At 40.3% G+C, this 15,349-nt stretch overlaps 1 protein-coding gene and 1 pseudogene across 4 annotated transcripts in view; one reads left to right on the plus strand and one right to left on the minus strand.

Annotated features, from left to right (window-relative positions):
- Fam193a (family with sequence similarity 193, member A) overlaps positions 1-15,349 on the minus strand; it is a 126,345-nt gene that overhangs the window by 92,664 nt on the left and 18,332 nt on the right. The window lies entirely within an intron of this gene.
- LOC120096838 (small nucleolar RNA U13) lies at positions 1,670-1,766 on the plus strand (annotated as a pseudogene).

Genomic DNA, 15,349 nt, shown 5'->3' on the forward strand with positions numbered 1-15,349 from the left:
TGTGTGTGTGTGTGTGTGTGTGAATAATTTTTCCCCTTGCTGCATGAGCTGTGCTCTAGCCAGTTCTGGCAGCTCTCTCTTCTCTTCTGTGTGCTCATCCATCCCTCACTCTCAGCTGTTACACTCCAGGTTGATCTGACTTGCCTGCCAACTGAGGACCAACCCAGAAACCCTGAACAACCTACTGATTATAATTCTATCTTCCATAAGTCTAATCTCCAGCCTTGGAGAGAAGGCTCCTTTCAAATATGTTCCTTGATACTTGTTTTAAATGGCTAAAGTTTGTAGCTATGTGGTGACGGCGCATGCCTTTAATTCCAGCCCTCAGGAGACATATGCAGGTGGATCTGAGTTCTAGACTAGCCTGGTCTACAGAACAAGTTACAGGATAGCTAAGGACCTCTGGTCTTGAAGAACAGTCCCACTAGATACAGAATATTCTATATAAATGAGCAATACATGATACTTGGTCTCCTGTGGTCAGAACTTGGTCTCCTGTGGTTAGATAGACAAATTTGAGAAAGGGTTTAAAATTTAAACTTTAAATGAAAGTATACTCTCTCACTGCTAAGCTTAATGAACAATCCAGGGGGAAAAAAATCCTTCCCAATTCCACAATTTAGGATTCTTTATACACAATAGGCGAACAGCTACACCAGGTAGCTAGCAATGGGCATGACCATATATATTCACACCTCTGAATCAACAGCTAAAAAGCAAAGTTGTAATGTGTAGACCAGAATAGCTGAGGTTACATAGACTTCATCATTAAGAACTACTTGTCTAGGAATAAAACTTTTAATTAAATGTACCAACAAAGTAAACCAACATGAAAAAAATCACCAACTACGACAATAGTGAAGGAAAAAAAGAACATGAGACATGCAGAATCCTAAAAAGTGAATTTTGTTTGAAAATCTTTCCTAAACTAAGTTCCTTTCCATGATGTTGATGTGACTTCTCAGATTAGTAACACTGGTACTGATAAATGTTCCAACCACGTGAATCATCGGAATTTGTTATAAAACAGAATGAAGAAGAAAATAACAAAACATTATCCCAGAACCATATGCCCCTCACCCAACAAAATTTAGTCAGCATGAGTTCTGTATTTGTACCTACCTATTTCTAAATATAATGCCTAAAAAATCAAGACTGTGTTGGAATAAACAACCACAGACTAGCAGAACACTTCTCATATCTCAGTGTAAGTCACCATCAGTCTGTATGTTAGAAGTAGTGAGAAGGAAAACTGCACTGGAACTCTGCAGTCAGGAAACCTGAATTTCAATTACAATTCCATCTCCCTGTTGGGAGAAGCCTCCCCCACCCCCTTTTGCATTGTTTTGAGAAACAGACAGTCCATAAGCTCTGAAAACACTGTTTCTAAATCAATACTGAAAATTATAGTTGCTCAGAGAACACGGCATAAAAGAGTACAACACTGGTTGACACTCACTACCCACTCTTCATCCTCTAGCAAGTGCTTAACACTTGTTGGCCTGTGGCTTCACACATTTGTTAATTTATTTTTAAAAATCTACTCCGGCTTACCAGAGAACCAAATACGATGCTAAATTATTACATATAGGTCATGAGTTTAAATGCAGAATCTGAAGTCTAGACCATTGAGCATAGTGATTACCAGTCAAAATGGCCAGTACTTGCCATCCCTTTTTTTTTTTAAGTATGATTAGGTTACACCATTGTATGACACACGCGTCCTTCAACCCTCATTATGACATTATTACATTATCCATCTGACATGGGGGGTGTGATGTATTACCATTAAAATGAGGAAATGCAGGGGCTCAGAGAGATGGCTCAGTTGTTAGCAGCACTGGCAACTCTTTATAGAGGACCTGGGTTCTGTTGTAAGCATTCACATGATGGTTTACAACCACCTGTAACTACAAGTTCTCAGGAATACAATGGATTCCTCTACCCTCTGTGTGTGATGCACACATGTGGTACAAACATACATGCAGGCATACACCCATACACATAAAATAATTTTTTTTAACTGACAAATGTAGCTCCTTTGGTAAAGCACTTGCCACACAAACTTGAGAATCCGAGTTCAGATCTCCGGCACCCACAGAGCAAGTCCAGGAGTACAGGCCATAGGAGATCAGTATAATGAAGACAAAAATGAAGTGATTGGAACTATTTGTTTCAGATCATCTCTTACCCTGAAGCCAAGGCTTGAGGTGTCAAACTTGCAGCAAGTGTCCTGCTTCAGTCTCCTGTGCACAGGCTTACAGGCATGCATCATCATACCCATTACTGGTTTTTGGTTTTTTGTTTTTTTGTTTTTGTCTTTTTTTCCGGAGCTGAGGACCGAACCCAGGGCCTTGCACTTGCTAGGCAAGCGCTCTACCTCTGAGCTAAATCCCCAACCCCCCCATTACTGTTTTTAATGTTTTTCCTGTGCTGTGGACCATCCCAGGGCTCCTCCCACTTGCAGGCTCTCTACAACCAACTACATGCCTATATTAGTTATGGTTTTACTACCGTGAACAGATACCATGACCAAGACAACTCTTGTAAGGACAGCATTTAATTGAGGCAGGCTTACAGGTTCAGAGATTCAGTCTAAGATCATCAAGGTGGGAACATGGCAGCACATAGGCAGGTATGGTGCAGGAGGTGAAAGTCCTACATCTTCATCTAAAGGCTGCTAGTGGAAGACTGACTTCCAGGCAACTAGGATGAGGGTCTTAAGCCCACACCCACAATGACACACCAACTCCAACAGGGCCACACCTTCTAATAGTGCCAACTCCCTGGGCAGAGCATATACAAACCATCACAATGCCCAATCCTTAAAAGCATTGTATACATTTACCATGTACCGGGTAATAGTTTTTGTTTAGTTTGGTTGGGGTTTTTGTTTGGTTTGGTTTGGGTGTTTTTTGTTTTTTGTTTTTTTTTCTTTTTTTCTTTTTTTCGGAGCTGGGGACCGAACCCAGGACCTTGCGCTTGCTAGGCAAGCGCTCTACCACTGAGCTAAATCCCCAACCCCTTTTGTTTTTTTAAGATGGGGTTTTTCTGTGTAGCCTGACTGTCCTGGAACTCAGAATCTGCTGCCTCTGCCCACCACTGCTCGGTTGCCATGCGATGTTTTAATAGAATGAGCACAGTGTGAAGTTTCAGGAGATGGTATACACTACTGTATCAGTAGATAATATGCACTGTGATGCTCAGGAATAGATGATATCTGCTGTGCTCAGTAGATGACATACACTGTCATGTTTCAGGAAATGGTATCCATTGACATGTTCAGTAGTAGATGGCATACATCATGATACTTTGGTAGATAGTATATCAAGTGTATATTACATAGTATATTTCAAATCCTTCTGGGGCTAGAGATGTCATTCTTGCTTTGCATGCACAAGACACTTTTGATCCCAAATCCTTTAAAAGAAAGAAAGAAAGAAAGAAAGAAAGAAAGAAAGAAAGAAAGAAAGAAAGAAAGAGAAGAAAGAATGGATGAATTTGAGGGAAAGAGAGAAGTTGGAAGGGAAGAAAGAAGTAAGAAAAGGAATAGGGGGAATTCTGTCTTTAGAGTGTGATACAGTATTACACATTTGTAATTCCAACACTTGTCAGAAAGTCAAAGGGCCCAGGATTCAAAACCAGCCTCAACTACATAGGGCAGTGGTCCTCAACCTTCCTAATGCCGTGACCCTTTAATACAGTTCCTCACGTTATGGTAACCTCAAATCTTAAAACTATCTTCAGTGCTACTTCATAACTAGTTTTGCTACTGGTGTGAACTGTACATACTTGCCTGATATGCAGGCTGAATGACTCCTATGAGAGGGAGTAGTGACCCACAAGTTGAAAAACACTGATATAGTCTGAAGCTAGCATAAGCTACATAAAACCCAGTCTCATATAACAATAAATAAAAATAAAAACAAAATAAAAAAAAACAAAAGACACTTTTCTGACTCCCTTAAAATATATATTACTGTTCTCTATAGCTTTCATTTCTGCAACAAAACCCAAATCTTATTCCTACTATCTAATTTGGCTAAGCAGCTACTGACCAAGCTCTTCCAACAGTCTCTCCTCCCTACTCTCTCCAAACTCCGTTTTCAAGATCTGTATGATTAACTGACTTGAGCACATAAGACTGTGATCAAGGCACAAGCCTCTAACCCAAGCACTTAGGAGCAGAGGAAGGAGGATCTCTGTGAGACTGAGGCTAGCCTGGTCTACAAAGTGAGTTCCAGGATGGTCAGGGCTATGTAGAGAAAGTTTGGCTTGAAACTACCCACACACACAACAAAAAGGGGGCGGGGGGACTAGAGAGATGGTTCAGCAGTTAAAAGCACTGGCTGTTCTTCCAGGACTCACTCCCAGAATTCACATGACAACTCACAGCTACCTGTAACCCCAGTTCTAGGGGTCTGACAAACTCAGACATAAATGCAGACAAAGCACCAATGCACATAAAATAAACATAATTTTAAAAAATTCTGGGATTACATGAACCTTGTCTAGATCTAAAATAAAATTTTTATCCTCTCCCCCTCCCTCCCTCCCCCCTTACCCACCCCTCCTCTGCAGGGGAGGTTGTTAAACAGAACCCAGTGTCTATGCTCAACATTTCCTTTATGAATCTGTCTGCTGGCTAACATTTGGGTAGACTGTACATTCTGGCTATGTCACATCAGAGCACAAGAGTCTCTTCAAAACACTATTTAATGAGTGTGGTGGTTTATAACAATAACCTCGGCATTTGGAGACTGGAACAAAAGGATCAGAGTAAGTAATAAGAACAGCTTAGACTATGTAGTAAGTTTTAAAAAGCATAAGATTTCTTTTCCTTGGGCTACTATAGACAGCAGTGAGACTACTATACGGCATAGTGGTTCCTTTAATTGAGTTTTTATCTAAAAGAAAACAAAATTTGCTGGGCATGGCCTGTAACTCCAGCACTGAGGAGTCAGTGGGAGGCAGGAGGATTGCTTACTTATAGAGTGAGTTCTGGCCCAACAAGGGCTACAGATAAGATCCCATCTCAAAAACCCAAACTCAACAATATTAAAAAAAAAAAGTTTTAGCTTTTTAGATTTCTTATATGAAATATATGTGAGTGTTTTGCCTGAATTTATATATGTACCGTGTGTGTGTGTGTGTGTACATGCACGAGCCCACGCATTACCCATAAAGAACAGAAGTATCAGATCTACTAGAACTGGAATAACAGATGGTTGTGGGTCATTAGGTGGGTATTGGGAATTAAACCCAGTCCTCTCAAAAACTCTTAAGTGTTCTTAACTATGTCTCCAGGCCCCACCAATAAAACCTTTTAATTAAGTAAATTATTAGCATGCCTGAAATTAATTCAGAATATAACATCAAACTTAGACCAAAGACCACCAGAAATTTCAAGGTAAATGAGTGGCTATCTTAAAGAAATATAATGTTCCCAGCCAATAACAAACTTTCACAGATTAATGACTTGGCATCATCAGCTGGGCATGGTGATGCATGCCTTTAGTCCCAGTGCTCAGGAGGAAGAAGGAGGCTATCTCTGCATTCAAGGCCGGCCTGGTCTACAGAGTAAGTTCCAGGACAGTTGCACAGAGAAACTCTGTCATGAAAAACCAAAAATGACGGATGAATGGATGGGATTGTTTTAAAATATCTTAGCATCAAACATACTAGACCATATGACACTGGAGTGTGTATTCAGGCTGAATATTGCCAATATGAAACTGCCTTGTAAGGCAATGTCTTCTTCAATAACTTGACCCATTCCAAAACCAGTTTGAATGCTTTAAAAAGGCTAACACCATCGTGGAGACTCTGGACTTGGGTAACATGGAGTTTCTTGAGCTCACATCCTCTATGCATTTAGGCAAGCATACATCAATGGTTCATTACCAGAGGCACTTGGTAATCATCATCAAACTCCCTTAAGTTCAGAGTCATGAAAGCGGCATCAACCACCGAGCTGACAAATGCAGACTAAGACTATAAACTGGAGCAGTAAGCTTGATGCTGCAACCACCACCCTGATAACTTTTTCCTCCTCTGAGCTCTGGGGACTTTCCCCACCACTCTGGAGCTTATATATTGTTCTGAGGGCTGTTTGCTACCTTCCCAATCAATCACTGCTTTTGTTTTTTAGGAGGAAGCGGGGGACTATGTAGTGTTCTTCTCTGTGCACACTTATGTGAGTTCATGTAGAGGCTAGAAGTTAATGTCAGGTGTTTTCTATTAATCTCCACCTTATTCTCCTGAGATTTAATTCTTTGAGTCTCTCACTGGACGGAGTTCAATGATTTAGCTAGACTGGCTGCCAGCAAACATCAAGGATCTGCTCTATCTCTGGACACATTACACACACATAACAGAAGGAAAATGCACCAGTGCACATACATGCATACAACAGAGCAGCACATACACAGAACTCAGCCAAGAGAGGAAGAAGCGTGTGATATCTTCCTTCTATTTTCAGATGAAAATAAGACAGAACCCCCAAAGCCCTTTTCCCCTTACTTGCTTCATCTTGGCCAAAGGCCACCATAGGAGAAAATGAAATAATTCAGGATCAGCTTTTTTTCTTGTCTTCTACCTTTAGTCCTACTCCTGCTTGGGAGAATGGGGCCAGGACAAATATAAGATGTTGCACTTTAGTCAGGCCTAAAACTGGAGCCTAGTCCAGAAGGACCAATATCTCCTCCCTAAGGAAATGTTAAGACACATTCTGATTAATCAAAGCCAGTGCTGCTCAGTATAACTTCACTTTTATAAAATAAGCTGTGACTACACATTTCTTTAAAGTCTCAGATTTATGAGTGGCGTGTGATAATAATATGTACTCAGTCCTATGATTATCTATCCCATCTACTCTATGTGTTTTACACACATTTCACAAAGTACTTTATCCCACTGTCTCACTGAATCTGAATGTTCTGTAATTAACTTATTTTGTACAATATACCACTGATATTCTCAATGGTCATATCAGGACTTTTTTAAATTAACTGAAAATGGCCAAGTACACATCTGTAATCCCTGCACTGAGAAGGCTGGGACAAGACTTTCAAAGCCAGTCTTGAGTATAAAACTAGACCTTGTCTTGAAAAGGGGGGAAGGGATGGAAGGGCAGGAAAAGGTAGAATAGAGCAGAGCACGGTAGCTCATGTCTTTATATTTCAGTACTCAAGGCACTGAGGCAGACAGATCTCTATGAATTTACTGAGAGCCTGGTCTATATGGCAAGTTCCAAGACAGCTAGAGACATACAAATACATACATACATACATACATACATACATACATACATACATACATCAGCAGCATAATTGGGACTAGAGAAAACGTCTCAGTGGTTTCAGAACATGTATTGTGGTTTGTTTGTTTTTTTTCGGAGCTGGGGACCGAACCCAGGGCCTTGCGCTTCCTAGGCAAGCGCTCTACCACTGAGCTAAATCCCCAACCCACATGTATTGTTCTTGTAGAGTCTAGAAATAATTCAAAAAGGAGGCCCTGGGGCTGGAGCAATGGCTGCTCTTCTAGAGGGCCTGAGTTCAATTCCTAGAAACCACATGGTGGCTCACAACCATCTGTAATGGGGATCCGATGCCTTCTTCTGGTGTGTCTGAAAACAGCAACAGTGTACTCACATACATTAATCTTAAAACACACACACATAAATCTTAAAAAAAAAAAAAGAAAAAGAAAAAGAAAAACCCCAACCTTCTGAAATATGCAAATGTGACAAAGGCGGACTGTAGGCTTTTTTTTTTTTTCTCTCGGAGCTGGGGACCAAACCCAGGGCCTTGCGCTTCCTACGTAAGCGCTCTACCACTGAGCTAAATCCCCAGCCCCTAGGCTTATATTTTTAAACTCTATTTTTAATAAGGTTTTTAAATGTTTTAACCTCCCTTCTAGCCACCAGAGGGAGTGGGAACGAAAGGTTATTAGGATGTGTGGGAAGTAAACCTGTTTAGAAATTGTTCTGTGGAGCATATCCCATCTGTGTTGTTAGGAAATCAGCAGTTTAGTTCACAGTTCAGCAGCAGTAGCTCAATCTACTTGCAAACACTTCACGAATATACCAGCAGTCCAGCTCAGTAGTGTCAGGATAGCACACACGAATCAGCAGCCGTGGTGGCACAACCTAGCAGAGACAGCCAGGCCTCAGCTGAATTGGCACAAGTCAGCAAGAGGGACCAGGACCATCAGGCACAACGTGGGTTTTTTGACGTGTCTCTTTCAACAAGGTGAAGATTAGCCAAGATGCAAGACCAAGAAGCATTGCAAAGCTAGCTGTGCAAGCATGCCCCTCTTGTAGTCTGCTGAGTCCTATTTATACTCCCTCCAAAAATCATGTGTCCTTCCACAAGTCTTGCCTCAGCATGTGAGTCTGTATCAGTTGACATCACTCTGCCAACTGGCCTGAGTCTGTGGAAGCTGCAAGAAGTCACAAGAACCTCTTGAGGAGTTTTTTGGTACATTTCTGTCTATGAAATCATGACAAACGGAACTCAACAAAGCATGTAAGGTGAACTAACACATACATGTCACTGTCAAAGAAGCCTTCATCAGGTGTCCTTTCACATGCTTGCTTTACGTCTGCTCCAGTAAAACATTCTTTTACATATGTGCCTTAGGAAAACACCCTTCCACCTGTGCTTCAGTGAATAGTCTTTGACATAACTGACTTTCCAAAGAAACCACAAGTTTCCACTTCAGCCAACACTGGACTAATAAATGTACATTGACAAGGGACAAAAAAAGTAACTCCTCGTCAAGAAATGTGCCCAGGGGCCCCAAAATCAAATTCAAGTCAGCCACCTCAGATCAACAGTGGAGAAAGACATCCATAGAAGAATTAAACAACACTGCTCCAGATATAACCTTAATAACCCAGATATCAAAGCTGGAGCAGCTCAACAGATAAGAAAGAAAATCTCAGGAAAGACCAAAAGGAAAAAGAAAAGTATTTTGGGATTGCCATAAAAGATAAAGAAACCAAAGTTAAAATTATAATGAGATAAGAATAAAATTAAAGGCTTAATGGATACAGACACAAATGTAACCATTTCATGAGATTCCTGGAACTCAACTTGGTCACTTCAGAAGGCATCTATAGAGCACCTAGGAAATGGGACATTGTCTCAGGTAAAACAAAGTCTAAAATGAATTAAATGCATGCGATCAAAAGGTCAAATAGAAAAACTAAAGCCTGAATATAGACAGTCATAGAAAGAAAAAAGATTAAATTTAAATCAAAACAGGCAACATGATTTACTGATCCCTCTACATAGGAACAATTCTGAGACTGGCTGAGACATGAAAATGTCTCCAACCAGAACTTCAGCTATGCTGATAAATATTGGCTTAAGAATACTCAAGACTTATCATGCCATCCTTTCAAATAGCATAGATAAAAACGTTATTATGCTTTGGTTATATAATCCAAACTAACTAATAAAGAAAAATACATGCCTTACCTGCTTAAACACAGAGAGCAATTATCATCTTTAACTAAATTGTGCACAGTGCACATTCCATACATATGTTATTGCAGAAATGTATATTATCTTTGAGAGTTTACAGGTTTACAGACACCAATGAAGTTAAAGCAACCCTGACAATATTCACCCTCAGGGATGCTGCAATGCTGAGACATATTTATTCCACATCCTGATCATCTTACAATTTCCTCAAAAATCTGCATCCAGCACATTTTCAAAATGGCTAGATTGTCTAGCATCGTTAAGACCATTCCAGTCAGGACTTCAATTAAGCCCTGAATTTTCTCAGTATACAGTCTGGACAACAAATGATACAGCTAGCTTTCTTAAGACTGACCAATATCCAAAATTGGGGGGTAGGGGGAAAGAAGGGGTGCAGGCAAAAGGAAAATGATGCTCCCAAATCCACCAGGAAGCAATTTTAAGAGAGCAATCCCTCACTCACAAAAAGAGGATGGATGGCTTTGCCAGTCAATACTCATGGATGGATGGTTTGGCCTCATTTAAAAGGGTTGGTTCCAAGTTAATGGTCTTGACCAGGGGGAAATATAATAAGAGAGGGTTGGATTCAGGGATTTCTTTTTCTTTCCTCTATCCTTCTTTCTCTCCTATCTAGTGTTAGCAGGAAAAGTATGGAGAAAGGATAACCAAAAAAAAGGAGGGAGGGTGAAAAAATAGGAATAATAGGAATAAAGGGTAGATTACTGAATATACTCTCTAACTCTATAGAGCTTCTACCAGTCAAAAAAGTATAGATCTGTATATACTGATACAAAATTAAGGTTATATTTGGTATAGATCTTTGTATATTGATATAAAATTAAGATCTATTTGCTTATAACATACTATGTATATCAACCTTTTTAAAGGTATTATAGCTATGTAATTCTTAACAATCCAAGATTAAGTTCTTGTACAAATCGTTTAGAATAAGTTAAAAATGCAAGTTAGTAGTCAAGGCAGTCAGTCATGTTAGATACTAGTTTAGGTAATTTCAGAAATATGGTTCCAAGGTTAAACAGACAGCAGTTAGAAACAATTCAGATATACTATAGATAGATAGTCTTCAAAAAACTCAGTGATCTACAGAATATGGTATTTAAAGATATTTATTAAAAGGCCTTTTCTGACCATGAGACAGGTCTGCTCCTGGCAGTACCCCCATTCTACTTCAAAGCAGATGAGGAGCATTGAAGAACCTCCAGACAGAGTTTGCTTCAAAAGTGTCAAGCTAGCCACTGGCCAAGAAATTGCCCTTGCTTCAACTGCTGACATTATGCTATCCAAACTGGATGCAGGAAAGTCTACTGCCAAGCTTTACAGGGGCAAAGTCCTTCATAATCCCTCCTTCACAAAAAAGTCTGTCATATACTGGGCGAGAAGGCTGAATATGATGCTCCAATAACAGAGAATTTTGGGGGGACTGCAGAGGCAAACAGCTTTCCCTGTCACTTCTATAGTTTTGGAAGCTACTTGCCTACATACTCAAGTACTGTTTATTCCTCCTCAGGTCTCAGATTGGGTTATAATCTTACATAAGTTTAAGTTTAAGTTTAGGATTTAGGAAAATGTTTTTAAGGGGGGCTGGAGAAATGGCTCAGTGATTAAGAGTATTGGTTGTTCTTCCCAAGGTCCTGAGTTCACGTCTCAGCAACCACATGATGGCTCACAGCCATCTGTGATGGGATCCAATGCCCTCTTCTGGCACGCAGTTGTACATGGCAGATAGAGTACTCGTACACAAAATAAATAAATCTTGAAAGAAGTTTTTAAGTGTAGGAAGATATGTTAGGTTGGTAATCCAAGTTGTAATAGAAATTGATTTAGGGGTTGGGGATTTAGCTCAGTGGTAGAGCGCTTGCCTAGCAAGCGCAAGGCCCTGGGTTCGGTCCCCAGCTCCGAAAAAAAAAAAGAAAAAGAAATTGATTTAGGTACAGAACTCTGAACTCACCAAGAGAGGCTAGATAATGGAGTACTTTCTCCAAAGCTGCCAAATATGTATGGACTGGACACTGCAAATGTAAAACTTACCTAATAGTTTTCATAATTGTTATTATTGTATGTGGTTTATTATTGTAAGAGAAAGGGCCTTTTTTTTTTTTTTTTTTTTGTTCTTTTTTTTTTTTCCGGAGCTGGGGACCGAACCCAGGGCCTTGCGCTTGCTAGGCAAGCGCTCTACCACTGAGCTAAATCCCCAACCCCCGAGAAAAGGCCTTTTATTGAGCTAAATGGGGAAAATATACAGAGAATTTCTTGTGTGAAAACATCACCTGTCAATAAAATGCTGATGGCCTATTAGCAAAAGGCAGGAAATACAAAGTGGGACATTCAAGGGGGAGGGGATTCTTGGGTAGTCAGATGCAGGAGAAGATTTCTCAAGAGCTGCTAGAGACAGTTCATGAAACTAAAGGAGAGGTAACTGCCCATGTAGCATGACTTACACTAGTTTAAGCAGGTTAATTAAGTTAGAAGCTAGTGGGAACAAGCCCAAGCTTATGGACTAAGCATTTATTCACAAATAAGAAGCCTCAGAGTCATCATTTCAGGGAACTTGGACACAGGTGGAAAAGCCCATAGTTACAGCAGAGGACCTAGAGTTCCTGAGTTCAATTCCCAGCACACACATCAGGCAGTCTTCAACTACTTGTAACTTTAGCTTCAGGGGATGTCTCTGACCTCCTCAAACACATGCTCGTACACACACACACACACAATCTCCTTTATGTTTGGTTTTCCAAGAGTGTTTCCCTGTGTAGTTTCCCTGACTGTCCTGAAACTCACTCTGTAGACCAGGCTAGCCTTGAAATCAGAGATCTGCCTGCCTCTGCCTCCATGAGTGCTAGGATTAAAGGTGCCACCTGGAAACAAAAATATTCTTTAGGAAGAAATATATAATTAAGCTAGGGGTGATAATACAGTCTCATAAACCCAACACAAAAGTAGTGCTGGGCAGGAAAATAAAGAGTTCAAGGCCAACCTCAGTCAGGTACATAGGGAGTCTGAGGCAACATGAGCTAGATGAGATTTTTCTCTCAAACGACAATCGGTAATTCTTTCTTTTTTTTTTTTTTTTAACAAGTACGATAACTGGATCTCTTTTTATTTTTTTCTTTTTTTTCCGGGGCTGGGGACCGAACCCAGGACCTTGCGCTTCCTAGGTAAGCGCTCTACCACTGAGCCAAATCCCCAATCCCTGGTAATTATTTCTTATGACTAATCCACATCATAAGAGACATATAAACCAATTCTCTTCCATTACGGTTGTAGACTACAGCTGACTATCCCCTCACCTCATCCAGCTTGCTTAGAACATTTTCTGAGGGTAAACAGCATGATACATGGCATGCCTTAAATTCTGGTCACCATGGTAAGGATAAACACACCTCATATGCTAGCCTTGCATGTTTTATAAAATCTTTCATTTCACTACGATTGAAAAAACAAATCACAAATAATATTGCTGAACTCTTAAGACTATATTTACCCTCCAAATATAATTATTTAAGAAACTTCTTTAAAATTTTCCAATTTTTTTTAAAAAGTTATTTTTTTTTAAGATTTATTTATTATATATAAGTACACTGTAGCTGTCTTCAGACACACCAGAAGAGGGCATCGGATCTCTTTACAGATGGTTGTGAGCCACCATGTGGTTGCTGGGAATTGAACTCAGGACCTCTGGAAGAGCAGTCAGTGCTCTTAACCGCTGAGCCATCTCTCCAGCCCTCCAATTTTTTTTTTTTTTTTGGTTCTTTTTTTTTTTTTTTTTTTTTTTTTTTTGGAGCTGGGGACCGAACCCAGGGCCTTGCGCTTCCTAGGCAAGCGCTCTACCACTGAGCTAAATCCCCAACCCCAAATTAATTTTCAGCACTCTTTTTTTTTTTCTTTTCTTTTTTTTGGGGGGGGGGGCTGGGGACCGAACCTAGGGCCTTGCGCTTGCTAGGCAAGCGCTCTACCACTGAGCTAAATCCCCAACCCCCAATTTTTTTAAAGATTTTATTTATGTATTTGAGTATACTGTCGCTGTCTTCAGATACACCAGGAGAAGGCATCAGATCTCATTACAGATGGATGTGAGTCACCATGTGGTTGCTGGGAATTGAACTCAGGACCTCTGGAAGAGCAGTCAGTGCTCTTAACCACTGAGCCGTCTCTCCAGCCCCCAGATTTTCTAATTCTTAGCTAAGCAGTGGTGCACTCCTTTAATCCCAGCACTCAGGAGGCAGAGGCAGGAGGCTCTTTGAGTTCAAGACCAGCCTGGTCTACAGAGTGAGTTCCAGGGCTACATCCAGCAACCCCATCTCAAAAAAAAAAAAAAAAAAAAAAACACAAACAAAAAAAAATTTTTTCTAATTCTTTATATGCAGTGTTGTAAACTTAGGACACACATACAAATAACACGAAAAACAGAAAACAAGTAAGGGGACTAACTATTTGGGGGAAAAGGGGAAGCAGAAGAAAAGGGGGTTGGTACAGGAAAGAACACAAACAAGGTATCATAATAAAATCCACTCTTTTTATGTTAACTGAAAAAAATCATTTTAATCTGGGCAGTGGTGGTGCATGCCTTTAATCCCAGCACTCAGGAGGCAGAGGCAGGCAAAGTTCCAGGATAGCCAGAGCTATACAGAAAAATCCTGTTTTGAAAAAAACAAAAAAAAAAAAGGAAAAAAGAAAAAAAGTTGAAGTGGAAATTTCTGGTTTCTATGGAGACTCAGTTGTGTCACGTGATGTATTTTCTGGAAACTGTCTTATTAAGAGGATATTTTTGCTGAAGCAGACACATGGGGAGATGTTTTGCTAAGAACAGATACATGGTATTTTCCTGGAGGCAGCCTGGAAAAAGAACCTGTAATGTTTTCCTAGAGCAGATGATTGAGAAAACACCTGATGTTTGGAAAGGAGATAAATATATCCAAAGAGACAGTGGACGATGCTGGATGGTACTGGTGCTCCTTGTCATCACTGGGCTTTGATGACACTGGTCTTCACTGACAACTGGATGGTACTGGTATGCCTTACCATTCTTTGCTGGTCATTGTTTGTTGTGACTTCATAAAGAGAAATCACACCAAAAACCTTCTAGTGGTGTTCTGGTGGCTTCTTGCTGCTTCTGCAAATTTGGGCCTTTGGTGGCTTCTCACTGCTTCCTAAGATTTGGCCAAGTGGCAAAACCTTAGTTTCTTCTGGATCAACCTGCCATTGCTGATTCGTGAATGGTGTTTATGAGTGGATCAAGCTACTGCTGCTAATTTGTGTGAACTGAACTGCTGACATCCTGACAATGCAGACTGGATTTGCTCCAAGGAAATATTTCTAAACAGGTCCACATCCTCTTTTGCTCTATTAATCTTTCCTTTCCACTATGTCAGGTGGGTAGTGTGCTAGAAGGAAGGTTAAAGCAGTTAAGAACCCTTCTATGTCTACAAAAAATTAATTTAAGTCATGAAAAATAATGTACCATTTTTCTGCATTCATAAAGAACAATAAATATAGAACAAATATAGGAAAAATGTATATAGAACAAAGGTGCTCACTTATTGGTGAGAAGGATCAGAACGAGCAGAGTCAAGCCAGACCCTGAAGATGTTAGGATTCTAAAGACAGATGAGACAAGGATGAGAATGGCAAACAAGTATTCCTGGTAGTCAGCGGAAGCCTCTCTGCCAAAGTGAGGAAGCTCAGACCCAAGGACAAATGGGACTGATCAAAAGGCACAGAGGTACCCAGACAATTAAATTTCAGGAGAAGTTGGCTCATGCATACACAGGTCACATAACATACTGCACTATGGTGAAGCAAAAGAGAATCCATAAGAGCACCTGCATTTCTCACACCGA

This window comes from Rattus norvegicus, chromosome 14 (genome assembly GCF_036323735.1).
Source record: "Rattus norvegicus strain BN/NHsdMcwi chromosome 14, GRCr8, whole genome shotgun sequence".
Classification (NCBI taxonomy): domain Eukaryota; kingdom Metazoa; phylum Chordata; class Mammalia; order Rodentia; family Muridae; genus Rattus; species Rattus norvegicus.